Source organism: Bos taurus, chromosome 4, assembly GCF_002263795.3.
Source record: "Bos taurus isolate L1 Dominette 01449 registration number 42190680 breed Hereford chromosome 4, ARS-UCD2.0, whole genome shotgun sequence".
NCBI classification, from domain to species: domain Eukaryota; kingdom Metazoa; phylum Chordata; class Mammalia; order Artiodactyla; family Bovidae; genus Bos; species Bos taurus.
Genome location: NC_037331.1, coordinates 14,892,019 through 14,909,004, shown reverse-complemented (window position 1 = coordinate 14,909,004; position 16,986 = coordinate 14,892,019).

Here is a 16,986-nt window from a genome sequence, read left to right as displayed (position 1 = left end):
TTCCATTACAAAAAAAAAAAAAAGACAACAGCTTCTGTTGAGTAACCTCTCCTCCATAATGTAGCTCTGATAACATTGTTTACTCTTTCCTTTCTTTCCAGCTTAGGGTGGTAACAGCTTTCTGCTCTGCTGTCCCTGGGAACTTCAACATTTCAGTGTTTTTATTAACTCTGTCCACACTCTGTAAATAGTTCCTTTATTAAGGTCCCTTGAATTGCTCCACCTTAATGAAATTCTGTTTCCTGGTGAGACAGAACGATGCTGCTCCTTATACAATACTCCCCATGTGTATAACACTTTTGCCTTGCCAATATTAAAACAACTAAAACAAAATGAGTTAGGCTAAAACATCCAAAAACAGATTTTTTAGTTGCTATCATTTAACTGTTTTCCATCAAGCAGTATACTTTATTTGTATTGCTTTAAATGTTTTTACCCTTTTGGAGAATATCTTCAGAATGATAAGTGTATTTCTAAATACTGAATGAAATTTAACTTAATCATTCAAGATATATTTTATAGAGCTTTTTGGCCTGTTTTAATTGTGACTTTGAGTTTTGTATGATTTATTTCTCTTCCTTTACCAAAGGAATAGATAATTCAGTTTTGTGGTCCATGAATCCCTGTAGGTTTATATACTTAGTTTCATAATATTTAGACTAACTAAAATTAAGTAACTTGCTAAGTGCTCCACCATTTTTATTATTTTAAGAAACAAGTCGCATTCAGTTTTCTTAAATGTGTTTATTAGGTACAAATCTATCTTATCTAGCTTTGTCAGATATCCTCAAGTCTTTTTGAATCATTTTGCTCCTAAAACATCTTATACTCTAAGTAAACAATTGATATAGATATTGTTAAAAACATTAGATCACCCATTACTTCTACTTCCTTTGCTGAATAGCATAGTGATAGGTTTGTTGTTCTCTGTTAGCTCTGAGTTAAAATTCAGAAGAAAGCAGTGGCAAGACCTGTGATTAGTGATTCCAAGAGAAGAGGCAGCTATTGTCCTGTTTAATATGATCACCCTAATGATGCTGCTCTGGATCTTGAAAAATCATCCTTTATTTAGAATCAGAGTGACAATCAGTATCAATAGCAGCCAAGCATCTTTCTAGGCTAGAACCATGGAGAAACCTTGGTCCAGAAGCATTATTTCTTGTACAGATGTTGACAACATGGTCAAAGCTGCCTGGCATTTATGAAGACTTAGTACTAAATTAAGAGCCAATGAAGGCTTTACCTCAGTGGATGATTTCTTCCCATTAGCTCTAACTTTAGTTTTGTGACTGCAGAAGGTGATTATATTTGCTCATGGAAGACAAATCCCTATTGCAAAAGGACGAGAAAGCTTTCCTCTTTTGACTGTGACACCAATCAGTTCTAATGTGAACTGTAATTCTTCAATGCCCTGTAATTTTCCTAAAAGCTTCCAGATTGGAAAATGCTTCTTAGACTGACGGCTTCTTTCTCTCTTTGTGTACCTGCACAGCAGGCAGATGTAGAAGTGACAGAAATGTGTCCTGTTTCCTTGCTTAATCTTTTCAGTGGTTATCATGCTGAAAAATCCTATCTTTTCATTGTACAACTGGAGGAGGGTTTCTATGCTGTCATCATTAAAGTATGTCAGTGCTGGAATTTTAAACTTTGAAATGTTTTAGTTGATGAGAGCTTTTCTGCAATCTCTAACACTGTCCCTGTCATTGATAACCCTGCAGAAGGGACTCTATGTCTATTTCAAAGTGTCTAATTCAGTTTTCTTAAAGTGATTATGATTTTGTCAGATGATCAAGAGAGGTATACAATTCAATAGTTTGGGAATGAAATTCTCAATTGGTTCTCTTTAGCAAGTATACTAAACTTTTGTGTTATCTTTTAGAAACCATTATATATTTCAGTAAATATTTCCTGAAGGAGTTCAATTAATACCCAGTTATTATGATTTTAAATCCTGGTATTCCTTACAAAAATGTAGCACTCACTGAAATAGTGCATTCTGTGCACTGTTAGCCAGTTTATGCTCTTAGCTTTTATTTATTTATTTTTAAATATTTATTTATTTGGCTGTTCGGGGTCTTGGTTATGGTATGCAGGATCTTGTAGCTGAGGCACGTGGGATCTAGTTCCCTGACTAGGGATCAAACCTGGGCCTCCTGCATTGGGAGCGTGGAGCCACTGGATCACCTGGGAAATCCCTCCTCTTACCTTATATATATAAATATTTCATAGATAACCAGGTGCTTTCTTTTATTATGCAGAATTCAGTGAAGTGTATCTACTTGGGATATTTAACAAATTTAAAAATGCAATCAATTTTTATATGATTAACCCAACTGTATGCCTTTTTATGTGAAAACTTTTGAATTAATTCACCTGAAAGTATGTTAGACCAAAATTACTTTGAAGTATTTCTGAAAAGTTATACTTGTTGTATCACCTATGATTTAGTATTCAACATCTATAAACTTCTATTAAGCAATCATGGTTTTCTTCTAAAGGACTTTCCATCATATCCCTTTAAAAATGATCACATGAACCCAATTTTAGAAAGGGAGAAATTAATCAGAAAGATGGTAGAAAGTTATAGGTTAAGTAAGTGTTTATATTTTTTCTTTATGTTTTCACTGTAATGATTATAGTACTTTATTTTGAAAACAGAGGTTTCTGAGAGGAGAAAGTAATATAAGCCCAGTCCATTCTGAAGGAGATCAGCCCTGGGATTTCTTTGGAAGGAATGATGCTAAAGCTGAAACTCCAGTACTTTGGCCACCTCATGCGAAGAGTTGCCTCATTGGAAAAGACTCCGATGCTGGGAGGGATTGGGGGCAGGAGGAGAAGGGGACGACAAAGGATGAGATGGCTGGATGGCATCACTGACTCAATGGACGTGAGTCTGAGTGAACTCCGGGAGTTGGTGATAGACAGGGAGGCCTGGCATGCTGCGATTCATGGGGTTGCAAAGAGTCGGACACGACTGAGCGACTGATCAGATCTGATCTGATAACCATTATTCCTTTGCAAATGGTCTATAGGGCTGTTTTCTCGTCCAAGGTACGGAGCAATGGCTGCACTTTGCTGGAGCAGCCGTGAAGAGATACCCCATGCCCAATGTAAGAGAAACCCAAGTAAGACGGTAGGTGTTTGCACGAGGACATCAGAGGGCAAATACTCTGAAACCATACTCACAGAAAACTAGTCAATCTAATCACACTAGGACCACAGCCTTGTCTAACTCAATGAAACTAAGCCATGTCCCTGGGGCAACCCAAGATGGAGTGGGTCATGGTGGAGAGATCTGACAGAATGTAGTCCACTGGAGAAGGCAATGGCAAACCACTTCAGTATTCTTGCCTTGAGAACCCCATGAACAGTATGAAAAGGCAAAATGCTAGGATACTGAAAGAGAAACTCCCCAGGTCAGTAGGTGCCCAATATGCTACTGGAGATCAGTGGAGAAATAACTCCAGAAAAATGAAGGGATAGAGCCAAAGCAAAAAGAATACCCAGCTGTGGATGTGACTGGTGATAGAAGCAAGGTTTGATTCTATAAAGAGCAATATTGCATAGGAACCTGGAATGTCAGGTCCATGAATCAAGGCAAACTGGAAGTGGTCAAACAAGAGATGGCAAGAGTGAATATCCACATTCTAGGAATCAGCGAACTGAAATGGACTGGAATGGGTGAATTTAACTCAGATGACCATTATATCTACTACTGCGGGCAGGAATCCCTCAGAAGAAATAGAGTAGCCATCATGGTCAACAAAAGAGTCCGAAATGCAGTACTTGGATGCAATCTCAAAAATGACAGAATGATCTCTGTTCATTTCCAAGGCAAACTATTCAATATCACAGTAATCCAAGTCTATGCCCCAACCAGTAACGCTGAAGAAGCTGAAGTTGAATGGTTCTATGAAGACCTATAAGACCTTTTAGAACTAACACCCAAAAAAGATGTCCTTTTCATTATAGGGGACTGTAATGCAAAAGTAGGAAGTCAAGAAACACCTGGAGTAATAGGCAAATTTGGCCTTGGAATACGGAATGAAGCAGGGCAAAGACTAATAGAGTTTTGCCAAGAAAATGCACTGGTCATAACAAACACCCTCTTCCAATAACACAAGAGAAGACTCTATACATGGACATCACCAGATGGTCAACACCGAAATCAGATTGACTATATTCTTTGTAGCCAAAGATGGAGAAAATATACAGTCAACAAAAACAAGACCAGGAGCTGACTGTGGCTCAGACATGAACTCCTTATTGCCAAATTCAGACTGAAATTGAAGAAAGTAGGGAAAACCACTAGACCATTCAGGTATGACCTCAATCAACTCCCTTATGATTATACAGTGGAAGTGAGAAATAGATTTAAGGGCCTAGATCTGATAGATTGAGTGCCTGATGAGCTATGGAATGAGGTTCGTGACATTGTACAGGAGACAGGGATCAAGACCATTCCCATGGAAAAGAAATGCAAAAAAGCAAAATGGCTGTCTGGGGAGGCCTTACAAATAGCTGTGAAAAGAAGAGAAGCGAAAAGCAAACGAGAAAAGGAAAGGTATAAGCATCTGAATGCAGAGTTCCAAAGAATAGCAAGAAGAGATAAGAAAGCCTTCTTTAGCAATCAATGCAAAGAAATAGAGGAAAACAACAGAATGGGAAAGACTAAGATCTCTTCAAGAAAATCACAGATACCAAAGGAACATTTCATGCAAAGATGGGCTCGATAAAGGACAGGAATGGTATGGACCTAACAGAAGCAGAAGATATAAAGAAGAGATGGCAAGAATACACAGAAGAACTGTACAAAAAAGATCTTCACGTTCCAGATAATCACGATGGTGTGATCACTGACCTAGAGCCAGACATCCTGGAATGTGAAGTCAAGTGGGCCTTAGAAAGCATCACTATGAACAAAGCTAGTGGAGGTGATGGAATTCCAGTTGAGCTATTCCAAATCCTGAAAGATGATGCTGTGAAAGTGCTTCACTCAATATGCCAGCAAATTTGGAAAACTCAGCAGTGGCCACAGGACTGGAAAAGGTCAGTTTTCATTCCAATCCCAAAGAAAAGCAATGCCAAAGAATGCTCAAACTACCGCACAATTGCACTCATCTCACACGCTAGTAAAGTAATGCTCAAAATTCTCCAAGCCAGGCTTCAGCAATATGTGAACCGTGAACTTCCTGATGTTCAAGCTGGTTTTAGAAAAGGCAGGGGAACCAGAGATCAAATTGCCAACATCCGCTGGATCATGGAAAAAGCAAGAGAGTTCCAGAAAAACATCTATTTCTGCTTTATTGACTATGCCAAAGCCTTTGACTGTGTGGATCACAATAAACTGTGGCAAATTCTGAAAGAGATGGGAATACCAGACCACCTGATCTGCCTCTTGAGAAATTTGTATGCAGGTCAGGAAGCAACAGTTAGAACTGGACATGGAACAACAGACTGGTTCCAAATAGGAAAAGGAGTACGTCAAGGCTGTATATTGTCACCCTGCTTATTTACTTATATGCAGAGTATATCATGAGAAACACTGGACTAGAAGAAACACAAGCTGGAATCAAGATTGCCGGGAGAAATATCAATAACCTCAGATATGCAGATGACACCACCCTTATGGCAGAAAGAGAAGAGGAACTCAAAAGCCTCTTGATGAAAGTGAAAGTGGAGAGTGAAAAAGTTGGCTTAAAGCTCAACATTCAGAAAATGAAGATCATGGCATCTGGTCCCATCACTTCATGGGAAATAGATGGGGAAACAGTGGAAACAGTGTCAGACTTTATTTTTCCTGGCTCTAAAGTCACTGCAGATGGTGACTGCAGCCATGAAATTAAAAGACTCTTACTCCTTGGAAGGAAAGTTATGTCCAACCTAGATAGCATATTGAAAAGCAGAGACATTACTTTGCCAACAAAGGTTCGTCTAGTCAAGGCTATGGTTTTTCCAGGGGTCATGTATGGATGTGAGAGTTGGACTGTGAAGAAGGCTGAGTGCCAAAGAATTGATACTTTTGAAGTGTGGTGTTGGAGAAGACTCTTGAGAGTCCCTTGGACTGCAAGGAGATCCAACCAGTCCATTCTGAAAGAGATCAGCCCTGGGATTTCTTTGGAAGGAATGATGCTAAAGCTGAAACTCCAGTACTTTGGCCACCTCATAGGAAGAGTTGACTCATTGGAAAAGACTCTGATGCTGGGAGGGATTGGGGCAAGAGGCGAAGGGGACGACAGAGGATGAGATGGCTGGATGGCATCACTGACTCGATGGACATGAGTCTGAGTGAACTCTCGGATTTGGTGATGGACAGGGAGGCCTGGTGTGCTGCGATTCATGGGGTTGCAAAGAGTTGGACACGACTGAGCGACTGATCTGATCTGATCTAATCTGATATTGCAATACTGACAATTTATATTTCTGCTTGAGCCACATAAACTGTGGCTTAAAAACCAATATTGTTTTGGTGAATTCACAAAGGAATAATTATAAACTTAAATGCTGATATGTATATTTCCTCTTCTAAAACTGGTAATACTTTCAGGTAATAATTTTTATACTTCCATTTTTAATTGTTAAAGACAATGCTATATACTCTTGTTTCTGGAGCTTTAAGACACTTGCTATTTGTGTAAGAGATCAGTCCTGACCAACCTGGGCTGTCAGTACAGAATTCAGGAAGCTTTCAGGACTTCCCCTGCCCGCCTCTCACAGCCAACCAGCTCCCCCACTGTGGCTGAATGATGACTGGGTTAGTACCTGTAGCTCAAGATTTTACAATTAAACATGTATTTGGAAGAATGAGACATGCCAGCCAGTCTTGACTGCTTTGGTCAATTCCTTCTATTTCTTGTGGAGGTACAGGTAAGGGGGAGTGAGAAGGGATACATTTTAACAACAAGCTACATAAGCTTCAAATTTAAACACTGCTGCCTTTTCTCTTTAAGAAATTTCTCTTAAGGATAACCAGTGAGGCAGGTTCTGACCTATGGATCACCCCAGAACCATTCTGAATGATATTTTTACTAGCATAGATCCATTATTTATTTCAGTCCATTGGCAATATCACTATATTTTTTTCTGATAAGGAGTTATCTCTTATTCTAATCATTACTCACTTGAAAATAACATCTACCTTTCTCTGACGGCTTTTAAGGTTTTATACTTGGTTTCCTGAAGATTTGTTATGATATATATAGGTGTGGCATATGTAGCATTTTTCACACTTGAATGTCTTAAATATGTGGATGATTTCTTTTATTGGTTTTAGGAAATTCATAGTTATAATCTTTTTTTTTTTAGCCATTCACTTTTATTAATAACCATGTATTAATTGTACACATAGTTGAAATAAAACCTTTTAGAATCCACGGCATGATCCATGATTAAGCACAGATCAAAAGTACAGAGAAAGATATTCATTTCTCTGTTATAATGATGTGAGACTTGTGATTTTTATTTATTACCGAACAAAGGCTAGGAAGCACTTAGCAAGCATGGTATACACTAACTCCATGCCTTTTCCAGGAAGAGTTTCTAATACACTTCGAGGTTATCACAAAAGCTGTGTTTATTTGAACAGTGTCAAGTAATAATCATGACCTGTGTTGATATTATAAAGATACATCAATATTGCAGTGAACTGTCATTGTGTTCTTCTTGTTTCTTCCACATTTTCTCCTTTTCACCTGCAAAAGGAGTTAAATGTTTGCTCTCTTCACTGTATTATCCATACCTTTCTTAGGTACATTGCATTCATTTGTCTGTGTTCTTTCTCTTTGTAATTTCTTTTTTTCGTTTTGAACATTTGTGAATTAATTTATTTGTTAATGAAAGGAGACATATAGGTAAATTTGTTCTTAATGCATTCTTCTAATGAATAACAAGTGCTATTTATACTTAGGAAGTTAATTTGGTTTTGCTTTGCTTTTTTTTAATTTAAATTTATTTATTTTAATTAGAGGCTAATTACTTTACAATACTGTATTGGTTTTGCCATACATCAACATGAATCCACCACAGGTGTACACGTGTTCACCATCCTGAACCCCCCTCCCACTTCCCTCCCCATACCATCCCTCTGGGTCATCCCAGTGCACCAGCCCCAAGCTTCCTGTATCATGCATTGAACCTGGACTGGTGATTCGTTTCTTATATGATATTATACATGTTTCAATGCCATTCTCCCAAATTATTCCCCCCTCCCTCTCCCACAGAGTCCAAAAGACTGTTCTGTACATCTGTGTCTCTTTTGCTGTCTCGCATACAGGGTTATCGTTACCATCTTTCTAAATTCCATATATATGCGTTAGTATACTGTATTGGTGTTTTTCTTTCTGGCTTACTTCACTCTGTATAATAGGCTCCAGTTTCATCCACCTCATTAGAACTGATTCAAATGTATTCTTTTTAATGGCTGAGTAATACTCCATTGCGTATATGCACCACAGCTTTCTTATCCATTCATCTGCTGATGGACATCTAGGTTGCTTCCATGTCCTGGCTATTATAAACAGTGCTGCAGTGAACATTGGGGTACATGTGTCTCTTTGAATTCTGGTTTCCTCGGTGTGTATGCCCAGCAGTGGGATTGCTGGGTCGTATGGCAGTTCTATTTCCTGCCTGATTCAGGCTCTACTACAAAGCCACAGTCATCAAGACAGTATGGTACTGGCACAAAGACAGAAATATTGATCAATGGAACAAAATAGAAAGCCCAGAGATAAACCCACACACCTATGGACACCTTATCTTTGACAAAGGAGGCAAGAATATACAATGGATTAAAGACAATCTCTTTAACAAGTGGTACATGGGAAAACTGGTCAACCTCTTGTAAAAGAATGAAACTAGAACACTTTCTAACACCATGCACAAAAATAAACTCAAAATGGATTAAAGATCTAAATATAAGACCAGAAACTATAAAACTCTTAGAGGAGAACATAGGCAAAACACTCTCCGACATACATCACAGCAGGATCCTCTATGACCCACCTCCCAGAATATTGGAAATAAAAGCAGAAATAAACAAATGGGATCTAATTAAACTTAAAAGTTTCTGCACATCAAAGGAAACTATTAGCAAGGTGAAAAGACAGCCTTCAGAATGGGAGAAAATAATAGCAAATGAAGCAACTGACAAACAACTAATCTCAAAAATATACAAGCAACTCCTGCAGCTCAATTCCAGAAAAATAAGTGACCCAATCAAAAAATGGGCCAAAGAACTAAATAGACGTTTCTCCAAAGAAGACATACAGATGGCTAACAAACACATGAAAAGATGCTCAACATCACTCATTATCAGAGAAATGCAAATCAAAACCACAATGAGGTATCATTTCACACCAGTCAGAATGGCTGCGATCCAAAGTCTACAAGCAATAAATGCTGGAGAGGGTGTGGAGAAAAGAGAACCCTCTTACACTGTTGGTGGGAATGCAAACTAGTACAGCCACTATGGAGAACAGTGTGGAGATTCCTTAAAAAACTGGAAATAGATCTTTGTAATTTCTTTTGACATACCTCTCCAGTTAACTGGTTCTTTTTTTTTTCCCCAGCTGTGCCTAATTTGTTTTTATATTCATCCACTGGGTTCTCAATTTTAAGTGTTAGAATTTTTAGCACTAATATTTTTATGTTGTTCTATTTCATATATGCTATGAATTTTTCCTTTCAGTTTTCTGTTTAAATTCTCAATCATGTTACTATCCTATTGAACATAACCAACATAGCTGGGCTTCCCAGTGGTAAAGAATCTGCCTGCCAGTTCTGGAGATATAAGAGATGCAGTTGCAATCCCTGGGTTGGGAAGATTCCTTGGAGAAGGAAACAGCACCCACTCCAGCATTCCTGCCTGGAGAATCCCATGGACAGAGCAGACTGGTGGGCTATTGTCCATAGGGTCACCAAGAGTTGTACATGACTGAAGTGACTTGGCATGCATGCACAACATAGCTATATTAAAGTGTGTTTAAAATATATCTATTTAGAAAAACATCTATTTCTGCTTTATTGACTATGCCAAAGCCTTTGACTGTGTGGATCACAATAAACTGTGGAAAATTCTGAAAGAGATGGGAATACCAGACCACTTGACCTGCCTCTTGAGAAACCTATATGCAGGTCAGGAAGGAACAGTTAGAACTGGACATGGAACAACACACTGGTTCCAAATAGGAAAAGGAGTTCATCAAGGCTGTATGTTGTCACCCTGCTTATTTAACTTCTATGCAGAGTACATCATGAGAAACGCAGGACTGGAAGAAGCTCAAGTTGGAATCAAGATTGCGGGAGAAATATCAATAACCTCAGATATACAGATGACATCACCCTTATGGCAGAAAGTGAAGAGGAACTAAAAAGCCTCTTGATGAAAATGAAAGTGGAGAGTGAAAAAAGTTGGCTTAAAGCTCAGCATTCAGAAAACTAAGATCATGGCATCCGGTCCCATCACTTCATGGGAAATAGATGGGGAAACAGTGGAAACAGTGTCAGACTTTATTTTTGGGGGGCTCCAAAATCACTGCAGATGGTGACTGCAGCCATGAAATTAAAAGACTCTTACTCCTTGGAAGAAAAGTTATGACCAACCTAGATAGCATATTGAAAAGCAGAGACATCACTTTGCCAACAAAGGTCTGTCTTAGTCAAGGCTATGGTTTTTCCAGTGGTCATGTATGGATGTGAGAGTTGGACTGTGAAGAAAGCTGAGCACAGAAGAATTAATGCTTTTGAACTGTGGTGTTGGAGAAGATTCTTGAGAGTCCCTTGGACTTCAGGGAGATCCAACCAGTCCATTCTGAAGGAGATCAGCCCTGGGATTTCTTTGGAAGGAATGATGCTAAAGCTGAAACTCCAGTACTTTGGCCACCTCATGCGAAGAGTTGCCTCATTGGAAAAGACTCTGATGCTGGGAGGGATTGGGGGCAGGAGGAGAAGGGGACGACAGAGGATGAGATGGCTGGATGGCATCACTGACTTGATGGACGTGAGTCTGAGTGAACTCTGGGAGTTAGTGTTGGACAGGGAGGCCTGGCGTGCTGTGATTCATGGGGTTGCAGAGTCGGACATGACTGAGCAACTGAACTGAACTTGCCTGTCCCACCTTTTTCTTTTCAGTGGGTCTGTTACTGAATTAAGTTGTATGGACCTTGCTCAGGCTCCAGACTGGGTGAGGCTCTCTGCCTCAGCAGGGGAGGGTTCTTTTTCTGTTTGGGTCCAAGCAGATGAATAACAAAATTGAAGATGAGATCAACACAACACAAGCTTTATTCAGTGGCCAAAGAATACAGAATCAGGAACTAAGCTCATTGTTCAATTTCTCACCCACTGGAGAGAATGATTTAAAAGTAATGATAAAGGTGAGTGAGACCAGTGATGGGAGGCATATGCATTAGCCTACATGAGGAAGGGGAGGGCTTTTTTGAGAGAGTGGGGTGCTATTCTTTTTATCCTTTTTTGGTCCTTAATGCCTTAATGGTCATAGCCACCAGTAGGTATGTTATTTAATATGTGAATGTAGTAAAATTCATGTAAATATAATAAGACAGGGTCTATTGGAGATTCATTGCCATCTTGGTTCTAGCTGGTCCTATTTGGGTTTTTTGTTGTTGCTGTTGCTTGTAGCTTTCTTTCTTATCTCTGAACCCTTTAACTTAAAGATTTGCATTAACTCCTGCTAAAGGTGGAGGGGAGTTGGCAGGTTTTGAGCAAGGACACTCCTGTAAAGATGCAGGGGTTGAGGGGTTTTAAGCAAAGATCTGGATCAGCTCTGGCCACAGGTTTATTCCTTTACCTCTGAGAGAACTGAAAAGCCCAACTCCTGGACATTTCCTGAGCGATGGCCATTGCTCATTGGACCTGAGAACAACTAAGATGACATTGAGCCAAACAGATGCCCTCTTTAGAGACTTAGGATGCAGGTTCTAATCTGTTTTATTAAATGGCAGAATTGAAAAGTACTAAAGCAGACCTGTCTACAGTAGACATAAAAAGTCAATCTGTAAAGGAGGAGCAAGAAAAATTAAACAGATATCATTAGATAAGTAACAAAAGGCCCTGCTGCCCTGAGATGGAGTCCCCCCATCCTCCATTCACTTTCTGAACTTGATTTTGTTAATGTCTGTAACACATTAGGTTAGAGTACTTAACAAATAAGTAAATATTTTAAACCAGGAATAAAAGTAAAATGCTTGAGTCAGCAACTCACTGGGTGCAGAAGATCCTTTTCAGATATATACAATTATGTGACCCTTTTTTTTTTAAAGGGAAACTTTCAGATAGAGGCTCCACATAAGGCAATAAAATACCTTTGAAAAAAATCCCAAGGAAAAGAAGCATCATATCCATTGGGTTCTTGATTCATGCTACACTGCTTGTGATTAACCACACAAGGTACTAAGTCATGGCGTCCATAATGAATCGTCTTCTTGCAAAAGCACTTTACAGAATATCTCACTAAGGGATTTTAGAGATCTCTCTAAAGCTAAGTCTTTTGATGACTCATGAAAACATACCAGAAATGTAATGCAATATTGGGAGATTTTATTTTATTTTAAATGGGTACAGAATAAGTCTGCTGTACATTTCCAAAAAAAAATGCTTCTTGGAAATGATAGGATTCATGCGGCAACTTTTGATGCCTGGGAAAAAGTTGAAAATATTAGTAATTTCAAAAAGTGATTCATTTTTCCTTATTAACTTGCAAAACCAATGGTAATTGGGTATCAATGGGCAAGAGAAATTCAACTTAAGGATTTTTGATAAATAAAATTTACAAAGATCATCTCTTCTTGAATTTGTAGAAACAGGAGTTGGCAGAAAAGGAGTTTAACATATATTTGGGAAGACAAAGCATAAATGCCTGAAAAAATTAATCGCAAAAGCAGCATTTATCATGTTTCAGAATCACATGCTCTTATGACAAATTCTAAACTGTACCCAATGGACTGAAAACACAGGAAGTGTTAATCTTATGGAAAAACAAAAGAAGGTCATAGAGAGCTGTGGTAGGGGCAGGGTGGGCAGGGAAGATGATCATTGTGACCTGGAAGCTTTTCAAAGGGAAATTTCTGGTCTTGAGGGGAATTGATCTTCCCTGGTGGCTCAGACAGTAAAGCCTCTGCCTACAGTGCCTACCAGTGGGAGACCTGGGTTCAATCCCTGGGTCGGGAAGATCTCCTGGAGAAGGAAATGGCAACCCACTCCAGTATTCTTACCTGGAAAATCTCGTAGATGGTGGAACCTGGTAGGCTACAGTTCAGGGGTCGCAAAGAGTCTCGGACATGACTGAGTGACTTCACTTCACTTCACTTCAAGGGGAATTAGTAATTAGGCCAGGTATGTTTCACTCCAATGATACAATATGTTAATAAGTAAATACTTGAGGCATTTAAAAGTTTAAAATAACAGCAAATAAGACACAAGCTATTAATGGATTTCAAAAAGTATAAATTGAGAAAACCAATTCCCAGGCTAGGAATAAACTGTGGATAACAGATTTGAATGTCAATTTCATAAATGTAGATTTTGTATAGGATTTCATACAAAGTACAGTGCCTCCTGCGGTGACTGCCATGGAAATAACTGGAGATCCTATTGTCACTTTAGGACAGAGCGAAAGCAAACTGTGATCTCGTATTGTAATATTTGTCTTTTAATCAGATTTCTCTGGGCAACTTGTACTGTCATCCCAATTCTTGTCTTCTGCTCTTCTTGACTGCCACAATCATTATTAGCATTTAAGGGAGGCTGAGATTTGGGAGACATGCCTGATCTTCCCAGTGAGGAGGATGGTTTGACAAGTAGCTCTTCCATCACCCTTAAAATGAGCTTAGTAATGAAGCCTCTGAAGATGGGAGGGGGAGGGCAAATTAAGACTCCTTTCCCAGCTGCTTGGCTGGACCAGTGTTTCTCATCACCCACCCAACGGATACCATGATTACTTGTAGCTGCCCACCCAACACATACCATGAATATTTGTAGAGCTTTCCTATGTATAGAAGCCTGCTCCCTACTCCTGAAATCCTGATTAGGTAGCTCTGGAAAGAGGAGAGGAGATGACCATCAGCATTGTAACAAGCACTTCACAGGCAGTTGTCTTGAGTACCCAAAGAGAAGAGCCTACGTGTTAGGTTCAGGGAAATGCAGAAATATACACTCAAAATAGGGTCAATTTTTGGACAAATGGCTGTATTTGTTCTTGTTTGAATTAAATCCTTCTCTTTTCTTATGCTTTCCATTAAGGTTTAATCATAAATCTGGTAGATTTCAACCATTTATACTTTAAGCCCTTAACAAGATTCCTCCTACATAGTTATTAGATGGTGTTTTAAGTGTTTGTTAAATGCATCCATCAAATATGATGTCAATATGAATAGACATTTTCACTTTTGATATTGAATTAGTAAGCCTGAAAACTTGAAACTCATTTAAATTACTCAATTACCAGAAATAGCCTTCATTATCTTGTGTTGAGTTGAATATAATATTTCAGTGACATAATAAACAGTGACAGACTTTATTTTCTTGGGCTCCAAAATCACTGCAGATGGTGACTGCAGCCATGAAATGAAAAGATGCTTGCTCCTTGAAAGAAAAGCTATGACCAACCTAGACAGCATATTCAAAAGCAGAGACATTACTTTGCCAACAAAGGTCTGTCTAGTCAAAGTTATGGTTTTTCCAGTGGTCATGAATGGATGTGAAAGTTGGGCCATAAAGAAGGCTGAGCACCAAAGAATTGATGCTTTTGAACTGTGGTGTTGGAGAAGACTCTTCAGAGTCCCTTGGACTGCAGAGATCAAACCAGTCCATCCTAAAGGAGGCAAGTCCTGAATATTCACTGGAAGGACAAGCTGAAGCTCCAATACTTTGGCCACCTGATGCAAAGAACTGACTCATTGGAAAAGACTCTGATGCTGGGAGGGATTGGGGGCAGGAGGAGAAGGGGACGACAGAGGATGAGATGGTTGGATGGCATCACCGACTCAATGGACATGAGTTTGAGCAAGTTATGGGAGCTGGTGATGGACAGGGAAGCCTGGCGTGCTTCAGTCCATGGGTTGCAAAGATTCAGAAATGACTGAGCAGCTGAACTGAACTGAACTGATCTTGTGCTGAGGTGAATATAGTATTTCACAGATATCAGTTTACATGTCTCAACTAATAGACATCTATCAATCAAAATTATGGTGGAGCATCTGTCATGTCACCCTTACAGGCTACTTAAAGGGAAGTTGTAAAGCCACCCCCAGACAAATTTTAGCCCATAATTTATCTTGAGCCAGCTCTAAAATAGCACTTCAGATTGTTATATCAAAAATTTGCTGAGTGTCTTTTTTCTACAACTCTCAAAAACAGAAAAAATCAGGCTTAAAGAAAGTAGGGAAAACCACTAGGCCATTCAGGTATGACCTAAATCAAATCCCCTATGATTATACAGTGGAGGTGATAAATAGAAGGGATTTCATCTGACAGAGTGCCTGAAGAACTATGAATGGAGGTTCATAACACTGTACAGGAGGCCATGTACAAAACCATCCCAAAGAAAAAGAAATGCAAAAAGGCAAAATGGTTGTCTGAGCTTTATGAGCAGCTGAGGAAAGAAGAGAAGTAAAAGGCAAGGGAGAAAGGGAAAGATACTCCCATCTGAATGCAACGTTCCAGAAAATTGTTCCAGCAAGAAGAGATAAGAAAGTCTTTTTAAGTGAACAATGCAAAAAAATAGAGGAAAACAATAGAATGGGAAAGAATAGAGCTCCCTTAAAGAAAATTGGAGATATCAAAGGAAAACTTCATGCAAGCATGGGCCCAGTACAGGACAGAAATGGTAAGGATCTAACAGAAGTAGAAGAGATTAAGAAGAGGTGGCAAGAATACGAAGAACTATACAAAAGAAGTCTTAATGACCCAGATAACCATGATGGTGTGATCATTCACCTAGAGCCAGACATGCTGGAGTGTGAAGTCAAGTGTGCCTTAGGAATCATTACTACAAACAAAGCTAGTGGAGTTGATGGAATTCCAGCTGAGCTATTTCAAATCCTAAAAGATGATGCTGTTAAAGTGCTGCACTCAATATGTCAGCAAATTTGGAAAACTCAGCAGTGGCCACAGGACTAGAAAATGTCAGATTTCATTCTAATTTCAAAGAAGGGCAATGCCAAATAATGTTCAAACTACCAGACAATTGTGCTCATTTCACATGCTAGCAAGGTAATGTTCAAAATCCTTCAAATTAGTCTTCAACAGTACATAAACTGAGAACTTACAAATGTACAAGCTGGATTTAGAGATGGCAGAGGAATCAGAGAGTCAAATTTCCAACATCTGTTGGGTCATAGAAAAAGCAAGAGAATTCCAGAAAAAAAAAAACAAAAACATCTATTTCTGCTTCTTTGACTACACTACAGCCTTTGACTGTGGGGATCACAACAAACTGTGGGAAATTCTTGGAGATGGGAATACCAGACCACCTTTCCTGCCTCCTGAGAAACCTGTATGCAGGTCAAGATGCAACAGTTAGAACCAGACATGGAATAACAGACTGGCTCAGAATTGGGAAAAGAGTACATCAAGGCTGTATATTTTCACTCTGCTTATTTAACTTATATGCAGAGTACATCATGCAAAATTCTAGGCTGGATGAATCCAAAATTGGAATCAAGATTGATGGAAGAAATATGGACAATCTCAGCTACATAGATGATACCACTCTAATGGCAGAGAGCAAAGAGGAACAAAAGAGCCTCTTGATGCAAGTGAAAGAAGAGAGTGAAAAAGCTGGCTTAAAGCTCAACATTCAGAAAACTAAGATCATGGCATCCAGTCCTATCACTTCCTGGCAAATATAGAGGAAAAAGTGGAAATAATAACAGATTTTATTCTCTTGGGCTCTAAAATCACTGCAGACAGTGACTACAGCCACAAAATTAAAAGACACTCACTCCTTAGAAGGAAAGTTATGACAAAGATAGA